Below are 15217 nucleotides of genomic sequence, written 5' to 3' on the forward strand. Positions count from 1 at the left end.
TTCCATAGTTCTTGTTTGTGGTACCTTCTTCATCCAACCTAACATTGTGGAACCTTCCAGAATATTTACAGTAATTTCCAATCACCTGTTCTCTACTTTGACCAAATTACTTCAGTCCAAAGTGCTGGGGGGGGAACCCCATCATTATAACATGAACAGTAAAATAAATGTTTTTTGAACATCATCAGCAAGTATGAAAATTACATTTCACTTTAATAAAAAGGATTTTACCTTCTCCTCAAATACACAGTTTCTACGGAAATTTTCTGGATAGAGGGACCCCAACCAGCACATTTAGAAATAAGCTCTCCAGTTCTCCCCTTGGTGTTTCAGGACGACTAGGCACTCTGACATCTGCCAGTAAGGAAACCAACTTCATACCTTCAACTTTTTACCATGAGCTGATGTAGAATGTAGCTGGTGTTCCAAGTATTTTGTCTGACAGGAGAATTTGGATCTGTCAGGACAGCAGTTCTCAAACTATACGTTAGCACTGGAACCAATTTTTTCCCCCAAATGAAATCTTAGGAGAAAGTCCAGTATGGGCACCAGATGAGAGTGGAGCATCCTTAGTAGATGTGGCAGACTAGAGGGGGGAAAGTCCCTCCTTGGGGGTTTATTTGGGCCCACTTACTCATCATCCCCCAAAGTGACTGAGGCGACACTGCCAAGCCCCAAGGCCTCTACTGTTTTAAAAGATTTTTTATTTATTTATCTGAGGGGGGGGGGGGGGGGAGAGAGAGAGAAAGCGGAGGAAGGAGCAGAGGGAGAGGGACAAGCAGACTCTGTGCCAAGTGCAGACCATGAGTCGGGGCCCAATCTTTGACCCTGAGATCATGACCTGAGCCGAAACCAAGAGTCAGACCCTCAACCAACTGAGCCCCCCCAGTAGCCCCCCAAGGGCTCTATTTTATCCTTTCTCATACCTTCTCATACCTCAACCCTTCTCATACCTGGGCTTGGTGACTTTTTAAAACTCATACATTATTCTATGTATGCCTTTGTTTCTCAAAGTTGGGCACACATAGAAATTTCTTAAATGTCAAGTCATATTTCAAATGCTGCTTACACTACATTAAACTTGGGAATCCTATTTTGTATTTGGCTAATGTGGATCCTAACACAAAAATTATGGTTTCTATTTTTATCTCTTTGGCAACGATATCCTTAGCATATTTGCAAGTTCAACGTCTTTTTTGGGGGGGGAGGTGGAGGGACGTAGGTAGAGGGAGAGAGAGAATCTCAAGCAGGCTCCACGCCCAGCATGAAGCCCAAGAGGAGGGTCGATCCCACCACCCTGAGATCATGACCTGAGCCGAAATCAAGAGTTGGGACACCTAACCGACTGAGCCACCCAGGAGCCCCCATGGTCATTTTTTATAAACACAAAATTTTGTCAGGATAATGAATTTTAAATGAGTAAGAACATCATTGGGACATATAAGATCCCCTGCTATGATTCTACTTTCATCAGTGGCCATTAGCTTGCTACAGATGGTACAATAAGTTTCAGACTATATACGAAAATGCAAACCAAAAAAAAAAAAAATTCCCTTGAGATTTAATATGAGGAATGAATTTAAAGTGTTGCCAGGTAATTGTTATTTTAAAAATGTAATACCAGATCAACACACAGAAGAAAGACTGAAATGCCTTCATGAAGAGCCAATGCCTCTAATATTCTTCTAACAGGAAAATGTAACAGCCTTTTCTTTCTAAGTATTTTCTGCCTGCTGTTCCCCAGTTATATTTAAAAAGGTTAACGTGTCTCCTTAGGCAAAGACATCACATTTCCAGAGTTCTTGCAAGACAATGGCCAGAGTGAAGGAGCTGTCCTGAGTCACCTGGAACCACCAACTTGAATCAGGGAAAGGCCCCAATGTTCTGTCCCTCAGAATAAACACAGTGTTTAAAAGTAGCCAACTCTATGTCCAAGACAGTGTCATAAACATTCACATATATAGAAGGGATAAAAGTGACTTCTTGTTTCAAAATTCATGACTAACCATATTTCTCATTTCAAAATACTGTGAATTCTCCCATGATTTTCATTTTATTATTAAAAATAATTATGGGAGCACTCTAGTAGTACTTAGATGACTTTAAAATAGTCAACCTCTTTCCAGGAACCAAAATCAAGGTTAAGAGAAATAAGGACTGCAAATAGTCCTCAAACACCTGGTTATGTCCCCCATACGTATCTATGTCGATGGTTTAGAACTGAAGCTACTTTTCCCTGAGGAATGATGTTGCTCGCGATAGTAGCCAGATCAAGCCACAGAAACTTATTTCACTTATAATGTATCTGTAGTACTATATACCTGAAATGAAATGAATATTGTAACTGTGTTGCAATACTAGTAATTATATAAGGAATAAACTAATAGAACTAAGAATGATTTTTATTTTTCTGTGTGCAAATGTGTAAGAAAATTTAATCAGGAGAGGATGACCTCATGATTACTCAAAAGTTGGTAACACTGGTTATTATGCCTTATTTTACTTCCAAATATACTACATTCTTTTCCTTTGAAATGATTATATCCCTATCCTTGAGATTAAAGCTGTGACTAGCATCACCAGGGGGCTCTCCAGAATTGAACAGAGGGAAGAGAGGAAAAAAGCTTAGAAAAAGAGAGATTTACTTGAAATATAGAAAAAAAGTGGTAATATATGGGTGGAATTCACGAAGACTAAAACCTGAAAAAGGGGGTGGGCAAGAGGATTTAATAGAGTTCCACCAAGTTAAGATGGAAAAGTGTTGGATTCGATCTCTTAGCTGAGCCAGGAAAGCCTGGGATGGAGGTGGGGAGTCTGGGAGACCGACCATAGGCAACGTGTGACTGGTCATACGGGTGACCAGAATGTGTGCGAAGCAAGTGTTTATAATGTGGGAAGGCTTTGTGTGGTAAACCTAGTAAGAATTTGTTTGCCAATCTTTCAAAAGAAGCAATTTATTTGGCCTGGCTGGTGACTCAGTCGATGAGAACAGAGTCAAGGCTCAGCATGGGGTAGTGAGTGGTATGTGCTTAGCTTCATGGTCACAGGGCATGAATAGCTCTAAGCAGTAGGCTCCCAAACACACAGTGCGGCCAAAAGGAACAAACCGAGCCTATAGACAGCACGGTAGAACTCTCTAGTTCTAACAACAACTCTCCGTTCTAACAATCAAATCATTTTTCTGTGGGACACTTAACTCCTTATTTAATTGGGGAGAGGTGGCATGGAAGAGAAGTTAGGTTATCACGATCTGAAAAACTGGTTACTATTATCATACCTAACCTTAAACTATTTCCTGAAAATGATTATTGGACCCTATCTTCGAGTGATATGAGCTCCATGCAGTTTTTCTTAAGTAAGCTCTATGCCCAGTGTGGGGCTCCAACTCATGACCTGAGATCAAGAGTTGCATACTCCACAGACCAAACCAGGCAAGTGCCCTGAGCTACATTTGTGACGTTAAAAACGTCACAAATGTGCTAAAAGTAAATCTGAAATACAGTAATATTTAAAGGCCTTTTAGATCACAACACAAACTTTGGCCTTACTAAATAGATGGATTGCATTTTTGAATATGAGTATAAGCATGAGTGTGACTGTGTGTGTCTAAAGCTGGTGAATTCCCGTTCCATTACTGGGCAAGTACGGAAAGAAAAGGGAATACTGGTTACAATCAAAGGTATCCCCTCCCATTTGGTTCTGGAGAGAAGTCAAACTGACCTTACTGAAGTGTTTTTCAAACTGTAGGGTGGGTTGTAAAATAAATTCGATGCACTGCAAGCAGCATTTTTATAAAAATGAAACAGAATAGAATAAAATAGAAAACAAGAGTTTCTCACACTTAGTGTAACTACTGTTTTAGGTAACAGTTGTTTCTTTTATGTGTGTGTGTTATGTGTACTTTTTCATGATGTAAAACATAATCCTTTCTGTGATTCCCAGGGAAGAAAATGGTTTATTAGGAAAGAAGATTAAAGATCATGTTTGAAACGAGGTGGGACGATGCATGTGTGGATTTAATTTAACCGGCGCTGTGCCTACATGGCCTCATCTTGGAAACTGACCCACAAAGCAAGATGCATTTACATTAGTAATCAACAACTGTAAAGATACCATGCAAATCATTATTCACTCATTCGTCAGTTTAGTGTCTATTCTCCCTAGTCAGAGGTTATGGAGAGAGGATGAAATTATTTAAAAAAATTAAGTGGGGCCATATAATATAGTAATAGTCAACACATGCTGAGTGCTTATTATGCACCTGAAAGTGTTCTCATTGACTCATTTACATGTCATTAGCTCATTTGATCCTCCCAAGAATCCCACAAAGGTAAAGACTAATACTCTCCGTGTTTTACTGATGAAGAATCTGAGAAATTAAGTCAGTTGCTCCTGAGGCAGAGCTGCATCTGAACCCAGGAAGTCTGGATCCAGAGCCTTCACTCTTAGTTGTATCACATCCTTAACAGTTCATACCACAATCATCCCTAATGGAGAGGAAGTCTGTGACACTGGGGAGGAAGCAGGAAATCAATACACCCCAAAGGCAAACTTGTGCTAACACTCTTGCCTCGGCTGCACCTCCTGCTTTCTCCCGCGGTTAAAGCCCACCGTCGATGCCACAGTTAGCCTCCTTCACACTCTGATCCCCTGATACGTTCCCAACACGCTTCCCAGCAGATTAGTTCAAACTCCATCTCTTCTTTCCTTCCCTAGAAGACATGTAAAAGTGCATACCTACTTTTCGGTAATGAACTGAACTCTTATTTAAAGTTAAAAAGGATTCATTCTCGGGTGCTTCAACTTTCCTACTTAGCCAGTCATTGCCAACACATCTTCCATGTCTTAGCTCCTCAGACCAGTGAGAAGCTGGCAGCCCTTGTGGTTACTGTCGGTCTGGGTTACACAGAGCTCGGAGGGGCGCTTCTTTCTTTGCGCCCACTTGCATTACTCTCCTCACTGGTTTCAAACAAGATCCAAAGATAACGCAGGTATAAAATACACTGTGACAGGTGCACCCTTGTGTTTCAGAAAAATATGAAAGAATTATGTACCAAAGTTTTCTCTTTTTCATCTAATCTACCCCTGCCCCCCTTGCCTTCAGGATATATAGTAAGCCCTACAGATAGAGCCTAGACAGACAGTAAAAATAAGTAAAAATCAACACTATTCTTGGTAGCACAGCTACCTTTCCCAGCTACCAGGTCCACGAGTAAGAAATTAACGCAGCACTGTTTGAGCGCTGAGCAAACATAACGTGCTTCTCCATCCTGAAAGGAGAAGGAAGTACTCTTCGTCTTCTTATACCATCTGAATTAAAATGGCCAGTGCAAATGAATCCTGGAACCAAAGGGAAACCACGTTTAGATCTTGGTCTGACCTCCCCACCTTGGCCACATAATTTGAAATTTTCCTTGTAAGAGCGCCTTGTGGCCAAACATAACTATCTTTCAAACTTAAATAATAAAATATTAATGCATAATGATGCACTGTATGTGGAGAATTAAACTATGAGAATTCAGGATTCTTTCAAAATGTAATGTAATACTCATATACTAAGACAAAAATCTGAGGCTTAAGTACATTGTGACAATGCCTTCCCAGCCTTTGCTTATCTATACATTCTCCAAGAAGCCTATTTAAAGTAAGGCAATGATACAGGCACGTGGCTGGCTTAGTAAGAAGAGCATGTGACTTGATCTCAGGGCCATGAGTTTGAGCCCCACACTGAGTGCACAGACTACTTAAAAACAAAAAAGTAAACTTAAAAAAAAAAGTAAGGCAATGGCTTAACACTTTTATTTTTTTTTAAAGATTTTATTTATTTGAGAGAGAGAATGAGAGAGAGTACATGAGAGGGGGGAGGGTCAGAGGGAGAAGCAGACTCCCCGCCGAGCAGGGAGCCCGATGCGGGACTCAATCCTGGGACTCCAGGATCATGACCTGAGCCAAAGGCAGTCGCTTAACCAACTGAGCCACCCAGGTTTAACACTTTTAAAGAATACATATTACAGGGCGCCTGGGTGGCTCAGCAGGGAGTCTGCTTCTCCTTCTGACCCTCCCCCCTCTCATGTGCTCTCTCTCTCTCATTCTTTCTCAAATAAATAAATAAAATCTTTAAAAGAATACATATTACATAGAGTTCAGTCAAAATAATATTTCCAACTGAATAATAACCGTGTACATGCCAGTGTCAATGTCATATGATTTTACCATTTATCACTACAATAATTTTTAGGTTATTTTTAGGTATCTTTAAAGTTACTTCTTTTCTAGGTCAGATTATACTGTTTATTTCTAACACACATTTATTGTGTCTAAAACCAATACTTTGGGTGCCTTTGGTGGCTCAGTTGGTTAAGCGACTGCCTTCGGCTCAGGTCATGATCCTGGAGTCCCCGGATCGAGTCCCACATTGGGCTCCCTGCTGAGCAGGGAGTCTGCTTCTCCCTCTGACCCTCTTCCCTCTCATGCTATCGCTCATTCTCTCTCTCTCAAATAAATAAATAAAATCTTTAAAAAATAATAAAATAAAATAAAACCAATAACTTTTCACAGGGGCTAGGATACATTTTCTATAGTTTTTTTTTTTTTTAAAGGATGATTCAAGTATGTACCAATTCAGTTGAACAGTTTCTAAGAAAGATAAAGGCTTTGGATAAAATATGACACTTTTTACTAGTGGTATTACATACTGGGACTTTTTTTTTGGTGATGATGTTCATTTTGCTGCCCACTTACCCTGTGTTTCACTGCTTGGGACCAAGAGCATTCATTTTGAAGACAGCCATCCAGATGAGGGTAGTTCTTGGCCATGAAAATCAGATTTTCTTAAATTGGGAAGCTGAATGATTTCTGGGGCAGGGGGAGGGGAGTCAAATGTAAAACTGTAGCCTCAGCAAGCTCAGTGCATTAGTAAGTTAATGGCCAACACTAAAACTGCTTCTATACCAGTAAAAAATAATACAGATAATAACCTTCTGCACAGGAGCATTTTGTTTACTGAGGGAATCTGCCAGATGCCCCCTGAAAATACATGAAATTAGGGGTGTTGTTCTCTAGGTTGCGAAGGGGTACACACACCTAGAAACACATGGAACTTCCCAGAGAGCAGCTATTGTTAGGAAAGAAGTGGGTCCAGGTTGAAAAGTAATCCCACACAAGCTTCGTGTTCACGGAGGCACGGACAGCTTCTCTCTTCCTTTCCTATCTGTGCACACGTCAGGCCACCACGCCCCCCCCACCCCCCAGTCTAGCAGAGTAGGGAAAAAACAGAGCGCCAGGCATAGGACTAGGCTCTGCTTTCCAGGATACTTTGCTAAGACATGTGCTTTTCAGGTAGTGTGTTAAAAAACAAAAGACAAAGAAGACTGAGGTTTAATACCCATTATTGAAAATTATTCAAGTGAAAGAAACTCTTTAACCCGGTATATATATATGTCAAAGTACACTTTATTTTACCATATTATTTGTCAATTACACCTCAATAAAGGAAAAAAAAAATCCCATTAAAACTTCCAGTGGAGTAAGTACTATCTCCATGTAGGATCAGTTTTGCCTTTTAATAGCTCTGTGGCCTTGGCAAGCCACAGGGAACTCACTTTCCTTATCTGTAAATGGAAAAGGTTAAGGTAAATGTCCTCTAACCTTCCTTTCAATTCCAAATTCTCAAGCTTAAATTTAAATTATTTTCCAACTTATTTTCCCCTTCCAGTATTTTGATCTTAATCCTATACTCATTTTACCTTAAAAGAAAAAAAAAAAAAAAGATGGGAGTAGTGGGGGAGGGGAGCCAGGAAGGCTTATCAAGACAGATTCTCTCTAACTTCCTGCTTCGCCCTAGACATTCATAGTTTTAAGAATAGGCAAGTGAATATGAAACGTAATAAACTCCCTATGTATTAATTCTAAACACGTGGCAATATTTGCAACGTATTTTATTTTTTTTATTTTTTTAAAGATTTTATTTATTTGAGAGAGAGAATGAGAAAGAGAGAGCATGAGAAGGGGGAGGGTCAGAGGGAGAAGCAGACTCCCCGTTGAGCAAGGAGCCCAATGCGGGACTCGATCCCAGGACTCCAGGATCATGACCTGAGCCGAAGGCAGTCGCTCAACCAACCGAGCCACCCAGGCGCCGTGCAACATATTTTAAGTTATAGAGACATTCCTCTTTTTCACAATTACATATTGAGCCACTTCTAAATCCAATGCCAACCCCCTGTGCTCCAGAAAACAAAGAACTCTAAAGCAAAAACTAAACAAGAAAGTAAGTTATGATTAACCATGGTATTGTTTCTTCCCATTAAGGGGGTCAAGTGAAAACTGGTTGTAGGTATTTGTATTTATTTGCCCCTTCAATGAAAGGTGCTGGATTTATCTTCTTCCAATTATTGATGTAGACATACCCAAAATACTGAAATCCTTTGGAATCTGTCTGCCTTATAGTTCCTACTTGCAATAGCAAGATATACCATGTACTTGTGAAAATACAGGACACTCAGGAAATATATTCAGATACTCATGCTGATTACACAGACTTTAAAAGGGAATGCTACCTCTAATTTTTAAAATTTTACAATATTTTAAAATATTACACTATTCTATCTCTGAGGACTAAACAGTAGACTGTAAGCTGCAAATGTTTACTTAAAAATCTTTAACATCAGGACTATTAAAGCGATGCTCCAAATTTAGAAAAATCTGAGTTTTTTTTTTTAAAGATTTATTTATTAGAGAGAGAGAGTGGGGTGGGAGTCTCAAGCAGACTCCCCACTGAGCATGGGGAGCCCAACACCGAGCTCGAACTCATGACCCTGAGACCATGACCCAAGCTGAAAACAAGAGTCGGATGCTCAACAGACGGAGCCACCCAGGTGCCCCGGAGTTACACTTTTTAATTCTATTAAAACCCCTTTTCTTTAAGTAAGTGGTATTTTCCTTTCTGGCTATCACAGCTAATCAACAATATAAAACAAAAAGCTTTTTCTAAAGCTTTAAGTAAGCAACATTATTCCGAGCCAACCAGCATTCAGGGACTGGCGATGGCTCATTCCCAACGGGGGTTAGATAGCTGAGTTCTCTCTCACACTAGACTCACTGAGCTTCCTTGTGCACACTCTGTAAAACTGGGATAACAGGGGGTTGGGGAGAGGGGGTAACTGGATGACAGGCATTAAGGAATGAGCATGGTGTATTTTACAAAACTGATAAATCACTGACCTCTACCTCTGAAACTAGTAATATATTATGTATTAATTAACTGAATTTAAAGAAAAAAAATAAGAGTGGGATGACAGCAATATCCATCTACCCTCATGCTCCTCACCCAATGCTCAGCACATAGGAAATACTCACTCAGTGCTGGTAACATCGTTTTCTTTGCATATGAATGGTCACAAAAAATACAGACTAGATCAAAACAAATCCATCCCTAACTATCAGAAGTACAAGGAAAAGAACGTACTGAGAGTGCCCCTGAGTAGCCCTGTACGTGGCAACAACAGTGGCTGCTATGTATTGAGCACTTACAGTGGACCAAGCAGTTCGCTTCCCTTATTTCAGGACAACAACCATATAACCAGACTGAAGCATTGAAGTTCAAAACTCGCAAGCCATACCACACTCCGTTTCCTCTCTTATTATTTATGGTCTTCTGTTTCTTCTCTTCATGCTTTTAAGAAGTGCTTGGCTACCTGATGTGACTTCTCCCACTCTTCATGATCAGTCTAGGTGCCTTGATAAAAGGAGTAACGGTTTCTATTTGCACTTCAGGTTCCCCTCTCAGAACAGGTGTAAAGGAAGATGGCCAGAAAAATTGGGCGAGTGTGAAATATTTTTTAAAAATACATGTTATTCTTCTGGCTTGGGGTTATTAAACTCAGAGTATTTTATGTTCCCAAACGTTGTTTCTCTTTCTGCCATCATTTGTCCCCTTGAACCATTAATAACATTCTTTTCTGCCATTTCCTGAAGCCGTAGGTACAGGCTTGTTCGAGGACACTTAGTTTCTCTTCTGCAACGGAGGGAAGAGACAAGGGCTGTGAGGGAAGCCACGGCAGGGGTGAGGTTTTAGCTTCCTCTCCTGCACACTATCAAAGCTCTTGGTTAAAGGGACCATCATACACATTTTGGTGTTTTTTACTGGCTTCTAGGCACGTACTGTGTACTAGGAGTAGACAAGGACAGAAAACTGGAGCATGTTGCCTCATTTATTATCTGCAAAACCCTAGAAATAGTCAGGTGGATATTAGTTTTGTTTAAAAGAACCACTCTGCGAGGCACCTGGGTGGCTCAGTCAGTTAAGCATCTTGATTTTGGCTCAGGTCATGATCTCGGCTCAGGTCATGATCTCAGGGTCATGATCTCAGGGTCATGATCTCAGTGTCGTGAGACTGAGCCCTGCATCGAACCCCAAGGTGAGCCCCAAATTGGGCTCTGTGCTGGGTGTGGAGACTGTTTAAAATTCTTTCTTCCTTGGACCCTCCCCAGCTTGTGTGCGTGTTTTCTCTCTCTCTCTCCCTAAAAAAAAAAAAATTAAAGTTAAAAAAATGAAAGAACCACTTTGCACATTAAAATCTTTAAAATCTGTTGCATGCACTGAGTGGTCTTAGGTGTATATAATTATGATTTCTTTATAAATAAAGTTGCCTCTGAAATCAACAACAAAAAACTTGCTAGAATAAGCACTGCACAGAAGTCACTATAATATTCCAATTAGGACTTCAAAATAAAGAAGCACAGATTTTAGATTCCTGTTTTCCAGAACTAGACTTATAACTAGAACCAAATGTACTGCCCATATAACAAACAAAGCTGCAAACCTAAACCATTTAAAAAGTTCTTAACTATCTTGGAAGAGTGAATTATCATTTCCAAAAGTTTTAAATGGATCTCGGCTTACTGGGTGCTTTACTAAACTATCAATTTGTGGTCCCGTTAAAGAACACATGAAGGGAAGGAATCTAGTTTTACCATGAAACCCTTTTCCCCATTAGGTATTAGCTTCTGACTGGGTGATGGGATATGAATACTTTTCAGTTCCTTGGATGTGGAGCTGGAGATGCTAAGACTGCTTCAGGGGGTCAGGTGAATGACCTCAGTGCATTCCAACATACAAACTTACCTGCGCATCATGAAAGTTTAAGGTCCTAAAAATGACAACATGATAAACTTCAGGATAGCAAAACAATGCAACTCTACATCTGAGCCAGCAGGTGTCTCTCTGCAGCCCACGATGCCAACCCAAAAGATCACAGGATACAGAAGACCCCCTGCACTGCTATAATTTTGTGATCCCGGAACCATGTAAAGGCATGAACTGTGAGATCAGGCCACCAGAAAAGGTATGTTTCTGAGAAATTGAATTTGGGGATCTAAGCAGATACGGGAATTAATGAAAAGTGTTACTTTTTTGAAAATTACATTTAATAGGCAAGATCTAATAGCACAGAGGAATCTGTTTCACTCAAAATGGTAAAATGATTCTTGGCTACTGGTCAGCAGAGGAAGGTCAAAGTTCAAACAAAGAGACCTGAGAAGTGAATGGTATGTGAAAAATAGAAACACAAGCTTAGTTACTAAGGGAAGGAGAGGGGCACCTGGGTGGCTCAGTTGGTTGAGTGTCCAACTCTTGATTTCAGCTCAGGTCATGATCTCAGGGTTTTGGGATCGGACCCCTGGAGTCAGGCTCAGCACAGAGTCTGAGTTTCTCTCCCTCTGCCCCTCCCCCGTTTGCACGCACTCTCTAAAAATAAACGAATCTTTAAAAAAAACAAAAACGGAAGGAGAGAGTTTTGCACAAAAAGAATTAAAATAAGGCAAGTCTGAGGGAGTGTTTAGGGGTAACAGAGACTTGTGCACGTTACTACAGAACATGGAAAGGAAGAAAGCATGTATCCCTACCACACCTAAAAATACTACAAGCTTGTCAAAGTACAACTGACCAGTAGGATATGAAACCTATCCTGTAGGTTATAAGGAGCATTAGAGACAAAAGAAGCAAGAAGAAAGAGGAAAAAAAAAAAGGAAATTATATCACAGCTCACAAATAGTAAAGGTATTATTTTGGGAAACCATACATCCACATGTACAAATGTGTGTGCCAGGTCCTCATGTAACACCCACTTCTTCCTGTGGGTTTCCAGTACAAAGGTCTGAAAGCCACTACATACGGAGTGCCCCACCAGTGCACACCTCTCTCGAGGTGACAATGTCATCTGTAACACCTCCAAACAGAAAAGTAACTTCTAGGGGCGCCTGGGTGGCACAGTCGGTTAAGTGTCTGACTCTTGATTTCCACCCAGGTCATGATCTCAGGGTCGTGAGGCTGAGCCCCTTGTCGGGCCCTGAGCTCAGCTCGGAGTCTAGTTAAGATTCTCTGTCCCTCTGCCCCTCCCCACCTTTTAAATAAATAAATAAATAAATCTTAAAAAAAAAAAACAAAAAAAAAACTAACTTCCAAAGGTAATATCCCAAAATCCCAGAAGGGAAATGTGACAAAACATAAAACAACAGAGTGTTCAAAGTAAACTATGTAAGTTGGGGGGAAGGAGGTGCAATGTGAATGCCATCTAGAGAAATGTCTAACTTTACCTAATCAGACTGCGGGCCCCACTCCCAGGGTCTCCTCTGGGTCCTGAACCAAGTGCCGTGTTGAGGAAGAGGAGCCGGGGGAGAGAGAAGAGCTGAAATGAGAGGGAGGGTAAGATCTAGACCAGGAGACCCAAGCCTCCCCCCAGCAAGGCAAAAAGGCGGGGATTGTGCAGATCCAGAGAGGCAGACATAGGGGAGGAGAAAGGCGGTAGGTCACTTTTGCAATCTCTTCCCCGAATGATAAGGAGCGGTTTCTTTTAAAAATTTTTTAAAAGCTTGTTTTGTTGAAAACGGAAACGTATCTGACACTTAAAAGGTCATCATGAATGAATGCTCAAAATCAAAAATGAATGGGTGTTCAAACACGCTGAGTGCTCAAAGATTGAGACAGAAAGTTTCTTAGGCCAGCCTAACAGGTCCCACAGAATTTACCAGTGATGGAAAAAAGAGAAAAAAATAATTACCAATGATGTTCCCGATTGCTTTAGGAGCAAAGGGTTTGTTTTTGTTGGGTACTTTTTGGTTGTATGACTGGTTTGTTTGGGGCTTGGGCACATTTTAAAGAACTTCACAAGAGCAAACCCTTACATACAGTGTTTACAATGTGCCAGGTACTCTTGTAAGGACTTCACAAATACAAATTCATTGAGTTACTGTAGACACAACCCCTGCTAATTTCAGTTCCCTACCTGTTCAGTGGCTCACTCTGTTCCATCTGAAAGTACCTCCATTTCTTCCATTTTTCTCCTGAAAAAGGTAAGGAAAATACAGTGAGTAGTCATAAAAGCACACGTGCTGTATATCACTGCCGACTTCTGAACTCAGGAGCTCCAAGAGGGCTTCGTGACGCCTTAGTCAATTACTTCAGCTGCATAACTTTCCTGAGCCCCTAGGTCGAACCACTGAGACAGTATCACCGTACATCTAGATAATAGGAGATTTGGAAAACAGATACTTGATGGTTTCAAAGGAAATCAACGTGCCATATTAAAAAGTTAGATGCATAGGGAAACAATTTAGAACAAGGTTCTTGATTCTGAACCCTTCTACATTTATTATGCCTTTTCAAACTACATTCCCTCTCAAATTCTTTTTTTTAGGTGGGCAGCACCTTTCTGCACTGGAGGAAATAACTGCTGTTCTAAGGGCAGAAACAATTGGTGGATATAGCTATCATAGATTTACTTAAAATTTTTTAAAAATGACAATGGAAAAGCAATAATCAAAAAAGAGGGTCCTGCCTAGGGAAGGTAGCTGTTCAGAGTGTTTTCACCAGGTAACATTTACCTCTGGGAATTCAGGACTGACAGGTAATTCATGACTGTCTTAGATCAAATTTCTTGCATCCAAAAGTTCTACCTCACTAAGACTCCAGAAATGATTATGTTTATCAGTACTGATTCACGCTAACAAAGCTCATAAGAGATTGATGTATAAAGCTATAATACCTTTATATTATGTACAATGAAAACTACGATTGCCAGACGGTCTGGACACTTGCTCCATCCAGCTTGACTAATACATTCACATTTCTTTACTGAACAAATATTTCCTGAAATCCCAGGTATCGGCACCTTACAGGCAGGTGGAAGGTCAAGCCAAATTAACTGAAGATTGCTCAGCAAACATATCAGAGCAATCATAATCTCAGTGCTAATGGCCTCCAACATTCTTCTTCTAGACAAGTGTCCTCCCATCTCCTGTACCACCACGAACCTAGTCCAGGCTCCACCATCCTTCTCCTGGACCAACTCAAGACACTCCTATGTATTCCCAGCTTCTGCTCTCTCCCTCCCTTCCAGTCCATTATCCACCATTATCTGGTGGATCCAGAGTATACATCCAAAGATAGAAAACAGCTCATGGCTCAGCCTGCCTCAAACCCCTTCAGTGCTGTACATTGGGCTCATGATAAAAGACCCAAAAAGTTGACTTGAAGGCCTCGCTCTGGCCCTGCTCACCTGGCCCAGCTTCCTCCAGCACCACCCACCCTGTCATCTTCACCCACTGCAGCCACGCTGGTCTACTTTCACTCTCTTGAACGTGTAAAATCTCTCAGCACCTCAGAGATTTTGCATACCTCATTTCCTCTGCCTGGAAATTAATAACAATATTCTGCCCCGTTCCCCGCCCCCCCCCAAGCACACACTTGCTGTGTAACTGGCAGATCCTACCCTTGAACGTGACCTGACTCCAACACTGGGACAAATTCCCCCATCTGAAGCTCCCATAGCATCTGGAGCTACTTCTTTGTAGCACTTATCAGTAAGAGCTTAGAATTACACATGTATGTAATTATGTATGTTTATTTCTCCCATTAGAGTAATAAGAAGCTCCATGCAGGTGGACGCTGGACTCATTTTATGAGCATATTCCACAAGAGTGGACATTCAAGAGATATTCCATTGAAGGAAGAAGGATGGCTTCAGGCTGTAAGAACCTGTTGCATCCATCACCAAAACAGGAATAATTCTGCCAAGTAGACCACATGGCGTCCTTGGTTGGGTTCCTTCCTCCCCAGTGTGTCCTCCCACCTCTGCCACAGCAATAATTACGTGGGCATTGTCTACGTTCACTTCTATAACATTACTGTTACCTTGACTTCCGTGGCCACAATAAATCTTAA

The sequence above is a fragment of the Callorhinus ursinus genome, unplaced genomic scaffold, assembly GCF_003265705.2.
Source record: "Callorhinus ursinus isolate GAN/ISIS: 27379988/994484 unplaced genomic scaffold, GSC_fseal_2.0 scaffold12, whole genome shotgun sequence".
NCBI lineage: Eukaryota > Metazoa > Chordata > Mammalia > Carnivora > Otariidae > Callorhinus > Callorhinus ursinus.